Here is a 13,268-nt window from a genome sequence, read left to right as displayed (position 1 = left end):
GAGCTATCCACATACCCTTTTCTTCTGCAGTTCTACACATTCTTAGTGCATTCAGCCTATGACAAAAGCTCCATGCTGGCTGGCACTAAAAACCAATTTTCAATTTTACACAAAAAAGTTTTAACTTCCCTCTTCCCATCCACCCCCCACCCCCCAGACCTAACCTCTTGCTCAGAGCCATTATCCCCTTTTAATTGGAGAACATTAACCTCTATAAACCTATTACAGTTCTAGGAAAACTTGTCACCATATGACCCGTGATTTCATATGTGTAGACTCTGGTAAATACAGGAAGAGGGTTAGTTGTAAGTCATTGTGTTTCTAGGTAACCAATTTGCCTACCGGCTTTAAATGGAGTTAGAGAGGGGTAATTTGTTTGAGTCACTGTGTCTTTCCACCTGAGCAATTAAACATTTGATTATAACCTGCCTTCCTCTCCACCACCACCTCCCCGCCCCCCCCGGCCACACACACGCGCGCACACACACACACACACGCACAAGTGAAGCAAAGGAGTAGTTGGAACTTTACTTAAAAAGAAACTTCAGGGGCGCCTGTGTGGCTCAGTGGGTTAAGCTGCTGCCTTTGGCTCAGGTCATGATCTCAGGGTCTTGGGATCGAGTCCCGCATCTGGCTCTCTGCTCAGCGGGGAGCCTGCTTCCCTCTCTCTCTCTGTCTGCCTCTCTGCCTACTTGTTATCTCTGTTAAATAAATAAATAAAATCTTTAAAAAAAAAAAAAAAAAGAAACACTTCAGTGGTTTGGAGCTGGTGCCCTAAAGAGAACCCACTGTCTTAAGTCAGTCACTAAGCACAAGACAGAATGCTCCCTGCCCCCTCCTCCTTCCCTTCTTTCAACAACAGAGGCCTACAGGTTTGTGCTGCTGCAGAAAGTCCGAAGGTATGGAACCTCAAGTGATTTACACTATAGAAGGGAGCATGAGAAAAGCTCTCTGGGGAGATACCCCTGATGGAGCAAAAGGTTTGTATGGTTGCTTGACAATAACGGTTGTCAGGTTATGAGGATCCAATCATAAAATGATGTTCTGGGGGTGCCCGGGTGGCTCAGTGGATTAGGCCTCTGCCTTCAGCTTGGGTAGTGATCTCAGCGGGGAGCCTGCTTCCCCCTCTCTGCCTGCCTCTCCCTCTCTGCCTGCCTCTCTGCCTACTTGTGATCTTTCTCTCTCTCTCTGTCAAATAAATAAATAGTCTTTTTTTTTTTAAAGATTTTATTTATTTGACAGAGAGATAGACACACCAGGAACACAAGCAGAGGTAATGGGAGAGGGAGAAGCAGGCCTCCCAGAGAGCAGGGAGCCTGATGTGGGGCTCAATCCCAGGACCCCGGGATCATAACCTGAGCTGAAGGCAGACGCTTGACAGCTGAGCCACCCAGGTGCCCCAATAAACAAACAAACAAACAAAAAAAAGATACTCTGGATTAGAGTAGGGTTTGAGCTTCTGCCTTTTTGCTCAGGATACATAAGGAAAGAGAAAATAATAGCACATTACAGATAAGCTTAAAAGTCCTTGTCTTTTGTTTCCCTCCTTAACCCTGACCCACCATTATAAATTTGGTGTGTATCTTTCCAGTGTATCCTTTAACAGTTTGAATCTCCATACTGGTCTCCATAATCATAATATACAGATTTGCTTCCTGTCTTTTTGATAGTTGCTTGATTTATCTCCACATTTGTTTTTGCCGGGTTGACCACTTACCTGCTCTCCAGTATTCCCTCAGGCTTTCTTGTCTCATCAGCAGGGTTAGGCTAACAGATATTGTGGCAGTGAACACCCTTTGTGTGTGTGTGTGTTTCCTGGTGTACACGAGGCACATACCCTGTACTGGAAGCAGGGCGAGCACTGGAGCTCTGTCACTTACTAGCTCTCTAACCTGAGTCAAGTTGCCTGAACTTTGGGTGCCTGGATGTCCCATGTGTAAAGGGAGAGGGAAATAACCATGCCTGCCCACATGGAGCTGGGAGGACTGGATGATGTAAGCACTTAAGGCAGGTCTTGCAGGGCACATAGTCAGGTCAAAATAAACATTAGACATCATCATCCTCAAATCCATGATCAAATCCAGACGTGTGGAGGCTGGGTCACATGGTGTGTGCAGCGTGAAAGTGACTCTCAAATTCCTCCAAAATAGTATCCACTTACGCTTCCACCAGTGCTTGCTGAAATTCCCCACTTTCCCACATAGTCACTAACAAGAGTTGTAAGACTTTTTTTCCCCTTTTTTTTGCCAACATCGGGGGGTGAAAACGGTTACTTTTTATCTTGAGCAGCATGATTGCGCGAATAAAACTTGCTTTAAAACGGGACTGCCATCTAGTGGTAGGGAAAGTAAACTGCACTTAAACGGCACAAGCCAAATCTGAGTGGACGAACATTTAGCTTGGGATACTTTGTCACTACCGAGGTTTGGCTGCTTTAACTGTATTGTGTGAGGGTTCTATTATCTTCTCCCATTTTTAAGCAGCTCGTGATTTTCTCCTCATTTTTTCCAGTACGGCAACATGGAGACCCGTCTGCACAACCCTGTGCGTGCGGCCTCACAGCCCAAGGAATCTGGGTCACTGGCTCAGAAAAAAGAGGAACAAGATAAATTAGGAACAAGACTATTTACAAACTGGCAGGAGACTGTGGCTCTCAGCAGGGCGGGCTTTCCTTGAGCGATCCTGACTCCCCAGTGGAGAGGTGGTCAAGTGCCTGCATCAGCCTCATTCCCTCAAACCCCTACAGAGGGCTGAGCAGGGTCCCAATGACCATCCTTCCAAACCCAGGACTTGGTCTGTCTACTGTGAAGACTTTTCAAATCATCGTCTACAAAGATTTAAAAGTGCATGGCAATGTTAGAGGTTGATCATCAAAGACATAGACACTTCTTTTTTTTTTTTAAGATTTTATTTACTTGAGAGAGAGCACGAGTTGGGGGAAAGGGCAGAGGGAGAGGGAGAAGCAGGCTCCCCACTGAGCAGAGAGCCCTATGCGGGGCTTGATCCCAGACCTGAGCTGGCTTAACCGACTGAAGCAACCAGGCACCCCACATAGGTACATTTTTAAAGCTCTGTACAAAAATGTTCCATGAAAGATAAAGGTATAAATAAAGCAATGTCACTGAAAAGTTTATACAACATGTATTTAAGTACCATTACTACAATAATGGGATATTACAAGTTGAAGAAAGAAAACAGTCTCGATGACAACAAGCAAAGATCAGCTGTGATTAGAAACACCCACTCAGGCTGATCTAGACTGTCCCTCAGCACCAGGCTCCTGCCCATTTCTAAGCTGTTATCCGTGTGGATACCTTTGCCTGAAATAAATTTCCTTCCTCTGTTCAGCCAGATCTTCATCTTCGAAGTGCTTGGGCCTAAACCCCTCTCTCCCCTTAATTCTCACCAACGCTACAGGGGAGGAGACAAAGTAGCATAGAAAGCACGAGTCTCAGAATCAGGCAGACATCGAACCTGGCCTGCTGCCTGTTTCTGTGCAGGCTGTGAGCTAACAATTGTTGCTCACATTTTGAAACGGTTGAAAAAAAAAATCAAAAGTGGACTCAATGGCACAAGAAAATGGAAAATTCTAATTTCAGTGTCTAAAAATAATACGTTCTTGGAACACAGCGACCCCCACTTATTTACATGTTGTCTAGGGCTGCAGAGTTAAGTATGTGCAGCGAAGGCTGTATGACCCGCAAAGCCTCAAATATTTGCTATCTGGGCCTGTATAGAAGTTGGCTGACTCCTGGTCTGGACAAGAGCTGATGGTGGCTGGGGCAAGAGAGGTGGCAGGAGATGCTGGCTAACAGCCAGGTTTGAGATGTACTTTGGGAGGCTTGCCTGGCCGCTGGGATGAGTAGGGTTGGGGAAAAGGTATAAAGGTAGCTCCTTGGTTCGGGGCTGGAGCAGGTGGGTGTTATTTGCTGGAATGGGAAAGATAAGAGTGAGAGAACAAACCAGGTGAAATCCTAGCTCTTCCCCCATTGCCAACACCATCAGCTAGCTCTGCTGTGTTAAGAATCACTCCGACATTAGTGGCTTAAAATTTATTTCTCATGAGTCGAGGACAGGCTCTGGTGTAGGGACTCCCCTGGGTGCAGGACCAGCTAGGATAGCCCATGGTTAGCTCAGGACGGGCTGGGGCCATGGAGATGCCTGGCCCTGCATCTCCTGTCCTCCAGCAGCCTGGATCGCTCAGAAGGCAGTAGTGGAAGGGTTCCCAGGAGCCGCAAAAGATTATGCTCCGGTGCACTGTACTTTCCAAGCCTGTCTGGGCTGTGTTCCCCGATTCCCCAATGCCCAAAGCAAGTCATGTGACCAAGTCAAGATTCCGGAGGGGCGTGGGGGGATGAGCAGGGGAGGTGTTAATTATACTTATCACCTCTCCATGAGAGAAGCCAAAAAGTCACAGTGCAAAGAGGGTGTAGATTCAGGGAAGGGAAGACCTGGGTGCATTTTTACAATCTACCAAGCTGATTGGGTGACTCAGGCAAGTTACAGGAATTCTTTGAGCTTTGGTTTTCTCATCAGTAAATGGACAACACAACAACTTCATAGAGTTTTTATAGGGAGTAGAAATAACAAATTTAGGGGCTCCTGGGTGGCTCAGTGGGTTAAGCCTCTACCTTGGCTCAGGTCATGATCTGATGGTCCTGGGATATTACATCAGAGCCTGAGCCCTGCACCAGTCTCTCTGCTCAGCAGGGACCCAGCTTCCCTCTCCAGCTCTGCCTGCCTCTCTACTTACTTGTGATCTCTCTCTCTGTCAAATAAATAAATAAAATCTTTAGAAATAACAAATTTAAAGCCACTGGCATAGAATAGATACCCCAATAATAGCTATTTTATTGTGATAATGACCAATGATCGAATTTAATTTCTATTGGGTACTAATATTTCCTAAACTTAAGTCCCTTGCAGCCACTACCAGGATTTTTGCTGTCTTTGAGGACCACTTAGACTCTTATTTACACAATATTTTTCTTTAAACAAGTTCACTCTTTTTATTCAAAGAATTTTATTTCGGGGGCGCCTGGGTGGCCTAGTCGGTTAAGCATCTGCCTTCAGCTCAAGTCAGGCTCCTTCCTCAGCGGGCAGTTTGCCTCTCCCTCTCTCCACGTGGACCTCCATGCTCTCTCGCACTCTTTTTCTCTCTCAAATAAATAAATAAAATCTTTTTTTTTTTAATATTTATTTACTTGACAGAAAGAGATCACAAGTAGGCAGAGAGGCAGGCAGAGAAAGAGAGGGAAGCAGGCCCCCTGCTGAGCAGAGAGCCCGATGCGGGACTCGATCCCAGGACCCTGAGACCATGACCTGAGCCGAAGGCAGCGGCTTAACCCACTGAGCCACCCAGGCGCCCATAAATAAAATCTTTAAAAAAGATTTTTATTTCAAAGGCAAACTTTATCTCATTACCACAATAAAAACAGGCCATGCTTGCCATAAACTGAAGGCAACCGTAAAATAAATACAGTGAAAACGAAGCAGTGCTATTAGCCCTAACTCAGCTCTCTTGCTTTCCAAAGGCCAAATCTGAGGTGTGCTATTTCTTTGTTAAAGGTCATGTTCAAGGGACACCTGGATGGCTTGGTTAGTTAAGAAGCCGACTCTTTGATTTCGGCTCAGATCAGGGTTACAGGGTTGTGGGATCAGGCCCCTTGTCAGGGTCTGGGCTTAGTGGTGTCTACTTGGGATTCTCTCTCTCCCTCTGTCCCCACCTCTTAAGAAAAAAAGAGGGGGTTTCTAAGGAAAAAGGTGCCGAAGAAAATCTGCAGAGGTTTCCTTCTCCGTACAACCAGCAGGATGGATGATTCTTCCGCTGTGTTATCTCCAGAGCAGCACATAAAATGTGTGGTACAGAAATGGGTCTGAAGTCATTTAAGAAACACCAGGGCAGACCAGAGACAAGGAGAGAACTGCTTCCCACCCTCATGAAGGCCCAGTGGACCTCCAAAGGGTAGGAAGAGGAGGGAGACACATGGGACCTGGGGCAAAGACCCAGGGGTGCCTTATGGACCTGCCACTTCCCAGCCATATAATCTTGACTCAACTGATTGACATTTGGGGGACCATGGTTTCCTCAGCTGTAGTCAGGAACATCCTACCTGCCTCACAGAGCTGATGTAAAGACAATCGTGAGCCTATATGTCACAGGGCTTCTCCATCTATAAAGTACTATCTAAACAGAACCGATAATAAGCATATTCCCTGAGACTAGGCATGAAGAGGTGGGCACAGGGAGATGGGCCACTGGGTCGTAGAGGAGGGGAGAGGTGGCCTGTCAGCCACTGGGCACAGGGCAGATGACAAAGTGTTGTCACACTGCCCTCCCATGTGGTCTTAAAACCAAGGAGACAACCAGTCATAGAGCCCAGGTGGGGAGAGAGGGCCAGGGGCCTCCCAACCACCTTCCAACTCCGGGACCCTCTGATCTGTCCCCAGGGCCATCAGCCAGCTCTCCCTTCTAGCCTGGCACCTCAGGAGTAACCGCAGCATTGACTGAGCGGCCTCGGCCCCCTTCCAGTGTAGCCTTCTGTGCTGAAGACCCGGGCATGTTCACGGAGTGGAATTCCAGGCGTCCAACACCCCCGAAAGCAGTCACACCATACGAGTGCAGTCGTACAGTATGTAACCCCCAATTCATACCTGGTTCTCAAGCCCCCACTGCTGTTCCCTGCTCTGCAAATGTTCCGCTATCCTCAGTGGTGACCTGCCCCCCACAGCCTTCAGCACAGGCCTTTGCATCTGCGTTCACCGATCCACTTTGTAACCATCTTCCCCACTAGACTATGAGCAAGGGTCCGGCTTCCTATGCACAACACCTGACTGGGGCAGGCGATAGGCAGTGCTGCTCGGGGGACAGCAAACGCCATCTGGTCCTGCCTGTGCCACCTCGGCGCTTACTGTACGCAATGGGCGCCATGGGCTGGATGTTGGTGTCCCCTGCCCACAAATTCATATGTAGAACCCTTAATCCCAATGTGATGGGATTGGGAATCGGGGGCCTTTGGGGTGTTAGGTCATGAGGGTGGAGCCCCGTGAGTAGAATTATTAGTGCCCTTCCTGGAAGAAGCCAGAGAGCTGGCTTGCCCTCTTTCCACCAGAATACGAGTTGACAGTAGCCTGCAATCCAGGAGTGGGCGCTCGCTAGAACCCAACCATGGGAGCACCCTGATCTCGGCCCTCCAGCCCCCAGAATGTTGACACAGAAATTCCCATTGTTTACAAGCTCCCTGGTCTATGGTGCATTGTTCTAGCAGCCCAAACTCAGAGGGCTTCTAGGAACCTGAGAACTGCCTGAAAGTTTGGTCTAGCAGGGCAGGCCTAAGTTCTGTGGACTGAGGGCCTCTAGGCAACCCCCTTAGACAACAGGAGAAACAGGAGTTGGTGGATGAACCACCCAGGTTCCTCACCCCTCGGATGGGACAGCTCTGGGGTGCACTGTGCCCAGGTACCCGCAGTGGTCACCTGCTCTCATGGCCACACCACAACCTGTGTAGCCTTTCTCCTCTCCCCGGGTTCACTTCCACGCCACCCGGTCACACCCCCTAGGGTCAAATGAACTACGGTCTTGGGGTCTGCTTCTGCGAGAGTGGGTGAGCTGGCCGACTGGAGGTAGAGGGGGACGCTTAGCCGCAAAGAAAGAAATGGAATCCAGCTCGCCCGCTGTCCCTGAGCACATGCCGCGGCTTCCGCAGTGTCTAGACTACGCTGGAGCACGTGCACAGCCAACAGCTCTGGCACAGGAAAAAGCCCTTCGCAGCTGTCCCCACCATCCTGCGATTTGTCATCCCATCCATCTGCTGTCCCCACGAAACGCTCACCCACGTCAGCTAAAATGGTGCACTGGGTTTGGAATCAGTTGAGAAAATGTCAGGCCGATGGAACAGAGGAGAGAACCGAAATAGCAACTGTACGGACCGTGGGGACCACACCAATCTGCCCCTTCGCCTGGGAGGCAGGACTCCCGGAGCCCACAGGCCCCTCCCAGGAGCTTGGCACGGAGTGGAGGGAGCGGGGTGGGACAGGGCAGGGCAGGGTAGGCCCTGGGAGTCGTGAGGAGCAGGGGCGGGGCGGAGCCCTCCCCGCGATCCTCCCACTTGGCCCCCGGGTGCTCTTCGCCCCTTCCAAAGCCTGGCTTTGCGTCAGCCCTTGCTTCTTGCCCCCTCTCTGGGGACCTTGTGGGGGGGGGGTCCCCAAACACAGAACTGGAGTTGTTTAAAGTTGCTGCTTATTTTTAAATGTTCATTTTAGTCTTCCAATCAGCATTTCCTGTCAAAAGAGTTCAACAAAAATGTGTCGATTTCATGCCCGGTCAATGGCAAGAGGTACCTCATGGGACAGCATGTGTCCCCCGTGCTGGGGAGGGGTTGCTCTTCCTCAGAGGAAAAGGGCCCTTCTGAAACCAAGACTGTTCTGATCTCAGAAGAGTGGATACTTATTACATTTCATTCAACACGTTCATTCATTGTTATTTGTTCATTCACGAGTTATTCATTCACGGAGCGCCTGTGACTAGCCAGGCACCATCTTGAGCTCCAGAAATAAAGCCGTGAGCCTAAGGAAGAAGATGTCCCACCCTGTGGAGATCATGGTGGGGGGGAGGGAGAGTTGGCAGTAAAAAATGCCCATACTAATGTCAGGAACTGGGAAGGGGAGTAAAGGAAAAGCAGAGGCAGGAAGGGACAGAGATCATTACTTGAGCTGGGTGGTCAGGGAATGTTCCGGGCTACAGGACAAACCACCTCAAATCGAAGTGCTTCAAACAACAATCTTTGCCTTATCTCCAGAGATGCTGTGGACTGACTGGGCCCAGCTGGGTGGTTCCTCTGTTCACCCCAGATTTTTGCTGGGGGTGTTGTCTTCTGAGGCCTCTCCCAGTGGGAACATCCAAGACGACTCACTCACATGTCTGGTGTCTCCGCAGGGATGGCAAGAAGGGTGGGCCCCGCTAGGATGTCAGCACAGCCGGGCCCAGTCTCCAGGCAGTCTCAGGGCCTTTCCCTGCCTGGGTGGCCTGTCCAGATGGCCCTTCCACCTGGCCTTGCTAGTAGAGTAGCCAGACTTCTCCACAGCATCCCAGGGCTCCCCAGATTCAAAAGCAGGTGCTAGGCCATCTTAAGGTTCAGGCTCCAAGTTGGCACGGCTTCCCTTCTGGCACATTCTGTAGGTTACAGTGGGCCACAGGCTGACATAGATTCAGTGTGTATGTGCAGGGGGCTGCACAGGCCGGTGGGCACTGGGAGGCAGGGCTCGCTGACCAGGGCACATGGGAGCAGACCCCAGAACAGAGGGGATGAGTTAGACAGTCAGCGATCCGCTGCCATACAAAGGCCCTGAGTCAGGAGCGGGCTTGGGGTGTGTGAGGAGAGTAGAGTCCACCATGTGAGGAGCGGGGCAGTGAACCCTGGGGCCCACAGGCAACTGGAGGCCAGACCACCTCAGTGGTGCAGGCCCTTTGTAGGGCCTTGGGACTTGGGACTTGGGAGCAGCTGTAGTGTGACGGGAAGCGCACGATGTGAGGCCACGATGGTCCTGACTGGGTCAAGGCTTCCCCCCAGCTTCTCACTTCGGCCTCCTGGGATCACACTATTTAACTGTAGCCCCCTTCCCTTGCTCTCTCCCTGCCACTTCTCTGTCCCGGTGATTCTCCCCCTGCACTCAGCACATCTTCATCCAGGACTTTGACTCCTTTCTCTAAGTTACTGTCCCCCTTTCCCCCCAGCACGTACACTCGAAACACGCTGGGGGTTTTGTCCATTCTATCTGCGGGCCCGCCACTCATATTTGCATAGGAAGGATAATCAGTGAATCTAGCCCACGGCCCCCAGGGAGACCATTTGTCTGATAAATACTGAACGACTGGATTGATTTGGCAACCAACTAACTTTTAGAGCTGGACTGCGCTTATCCAGAAGTTACCTTCCGGTAAGCAGTTATCCAGGGAAAAAGAAGAAGAAAGGGAAAAAGCCTTCAGAGCCGCCTCAGTAGCGACTAAAGGTCACAGGACAGCCCCTCATTTTATGATTCTAGTGAGCTCGATAAGCCGGTTATCGAGCAAGTGTGGCCCGGAAAGATCCGGTTTGGAGAGAGGGCCTCTGCTAGGGCATGAGGGAAAGCGACACCTGCCAGCAAGGGGAGGCAGAAAACTCCAAATGCACCGAGCAGGTGCGGGGCCCAGCAGTCCCAATGTGGGCCCGTGACCCACAGAGGCCACGCCCCCCACATGGTCTGATGACAGGCCACATGTGGAATGACAGCTAAGTCACTTCCAAAAGGTCAGACTGTGCTCACACTGGGCTCTGTTTAAGGTGAGGAGGTACACCTGAGAAAGACTTTTGTTCCAAGCACCCCCACCACCTTTCACCGCATCCCCCTTTCCTAGGCAAATCCTTCTTCTTCTTCATTGGGCGGGGGTGTTTCTTCTTCGTGCCCCAGCTTCTGCTCTGGCTTGCTTGCCCTGGGCTCTTCTCACGGCCACAGATGATCGTGGCCAGCCTCCTGGATTCATCTTTACTCATCTTGCTCTGGTCAAGCAACACTCACATTCCACCTCTGCCCCAGACACCCCACCATCTACTCACCTCGTCCTCGTGCTCACGAGACCCGAGGCCATCTCTGATTCCTCCCAACCAGCGAGCGATGTGCCGTCACTCCATCTCAGTAAATGGCATCACGATGCTTCCAGACGCTCGGGCCAAAAACTTGAAAGCCCTTCCTGACTCCATGCTGTCTTCTCTTAACTAGAGTGCCATGCCTTTCATGACATAAACTAGAAGTGTCCCAGACAAGCCAGGACGTGTGGGCTGGCCATTAACCCACATCCCGTTCATCAGGAAACCCAGCCGGCTCTATCTGTAAGTTCTTCCCACCTCCCACACTACGGCCCTGCCCCAAGTACTCATCCTGCCCCATCTTGATTTTTGCAGTGGCCTCCTAACTGGGCTCCCCACTTTCACCCGTGCCTCCCACCTCCAAATCTGTTCTCACAGCAGCCACAGCAAGCCCACTAAAACCGAAGTGAGATCACGTTACTCCTCTGCTCAAAATTCTCAATGGTTTCCCAGTTCATTCAGAGGAACAGCCTCGGTCTTTCCCAGAGCTTTGCCTTTGCTGTTTCCTGTGCCCAGACCGTCTCCACCGGGGAGCCACAACGCATGCTCCCACGCTTCTTCCAGGCACGCGTCCCTGATCCCCACGTGAAACACCAATAATCTCCACCACCATGACCTGTGCAGCCCCACCCCAGCCCTCCTCGCCTGATGCGAGAGATTGCATTTTCTAAAAATGGCCAGAGCAATTCACATGGTCCCACAGACTCTTCTAGAACCACTCCTCCCATCAAAACGGAGTTTAATTCCCCCACCCCTTCAATATGGACCTGCCTTAGGAGCTCACTTTTAACAGATAAGATGTGACAAAGTGACACTACAGGGCTCCGGAGGTGGGCTCTTCCTAGGCCACCTGTCCTCCTGACCCTGTCTTTCAGGACCTCCTTCCTGGGAACGCACCTCACCAGTGGAAGCCCAAACTAGCCCACCCAGAGAGACCAGACAGAGAGGAACCAAGGCCCCACAGCCACCATTAACCACCATTAACCAGGAGTGAATAAACATTCTGGGGGTTCTCGGGCCCTGGGCTTCAAGTCTTCTAGCTCAGGTTCTGGACATCAGAAAGCAGAGAAAAGCTCCCTCCTTGCCCTGTTCTCTGCCCTGTCCAAAGCCCCAACCCACAGCACTCTTAAGTTTTGATACTGTTGGCGACATGGTCATAGTAACTGAAACATCAAACTTGATTTTTCTATGAGCTACCACCGTATACAGTTTTTCTTATTTCTTGTGTCTCCGGAAAGAGAATGGGAACACCTGGAGGGCAGGGACTTGTGTCTATTCTCCCCCGAGCCTCAGCATCTAGATAAGTACTTGGCACGCAGTGGGCACTCGGTAAATACTTGTTGAACAAACGAGGCTTTGCTAATTAAAGAAAACTGCTCCGTACTATAATTGCAACACCTTCTGCTGAGGCACGCGACCTTTTCCTGAAGAAAGCGTTCTCTGGTGTGTTTTGGACCAGCTCCCTGTTAAAAAATATCTCTTGTCAGCCATCTGGAAAATGATAAAGTTGGATCTATACCTCCCACTATACGCCAGGAAACAGTCCAAACGGATCAAAGATTTATACGTGATAAAACGAAACCATTAAAATCCTAGAAAAAGGCACGACAGAATTCCGATATAACCTTGGAGTGGGAAGGCCTTTCTAACGACGACTCAATCTCTCACAGCCATAAGAGAAGATGGATCAATTCAAACTGCATAAAAATCACAAAACTTCTGTTTGGCCGAGAAAAAGCAGTATGAGCAAAATGGAAAGATAAATGACAACCTGGGAAGAAAGCCAGTAGCTTCTATCACAAAGAGTTAAACTTCCTGATATCTTTAAACAAACAAACAAACTCCTAGAAGTTGGACAGAAAAAGAGACCAACAACTCAGTAGAAACGTGGCCATTCAAGGCAATTCGCAGAAAGGGCCCTTCGTCACCTGAGAAAATGCTCAGCATCTTTCTCTCACACATGATGAGAGAAGTGTAAAGTAAAACTACACTGAGAAACTACTTCTCGCCTATCAGATTGGCCCAAATCCCAAACCATGGTGAACGACGTTGGCAGGGCGGCGGGGAGAGGGCTGTTCTCACGGGTCATTGGTGGGACGGCCGAGTCCATCAGTGTTATGATGGGTATACCCTTAGCCCTAACAATGACATTTATTGGGAATTTGGGGGAATTTATCCCACAGATCGGTTGGCATATATGTGAAATAACGTATATATGAAATCACCCACCTAGCGTGTTTCAGAGTGCCCAAACACGGGAAACAGCATAAACGTCCATCAGTACAGATTGATACCCTACATTATGGTACATGCGTGCGACACAATACTAGAGAGCTAAAGAAGAAAGAAAACTTTGTTGTCTTATTATAGAAAAAGCTAACAGATGCATTATAAAAAGGAAGATGCAAGGTTCCAAACAGTATGCATAATGCTATCTGCTAATTTAAAACGACCTGGAGAACAATACTTCCATTCCTGTTCACTTAGACATGAGTAAAGAGACTCAAGAAAGTTACACAAGGGGTGCCTGGGTGGCTTAGGGGAAAGAGCGTGTGACTCTTGATCTGGGGGGTCGGGAGTTCAAGCCCCATGTTGGGTGTAGAGATTACTAAAAGAAATAAATAAAAACAACAACGAAAAAAGAAA

This window comes from Meles meles, chromosome 16, assembly GCF_922984935.1.
Source record: "Meles meles chromosome 16, mMelMel3.1 paternal haplotype, whole genome shotgun sequence".
Lineage (NCBI taxonomy): Eukaryota > Metazoa > Chordata > Mammalia > Carnivora > Mustelidae > Meles > Meles meles.
This window is presented reverse-complemented; position numbering follows the sequence as displayed.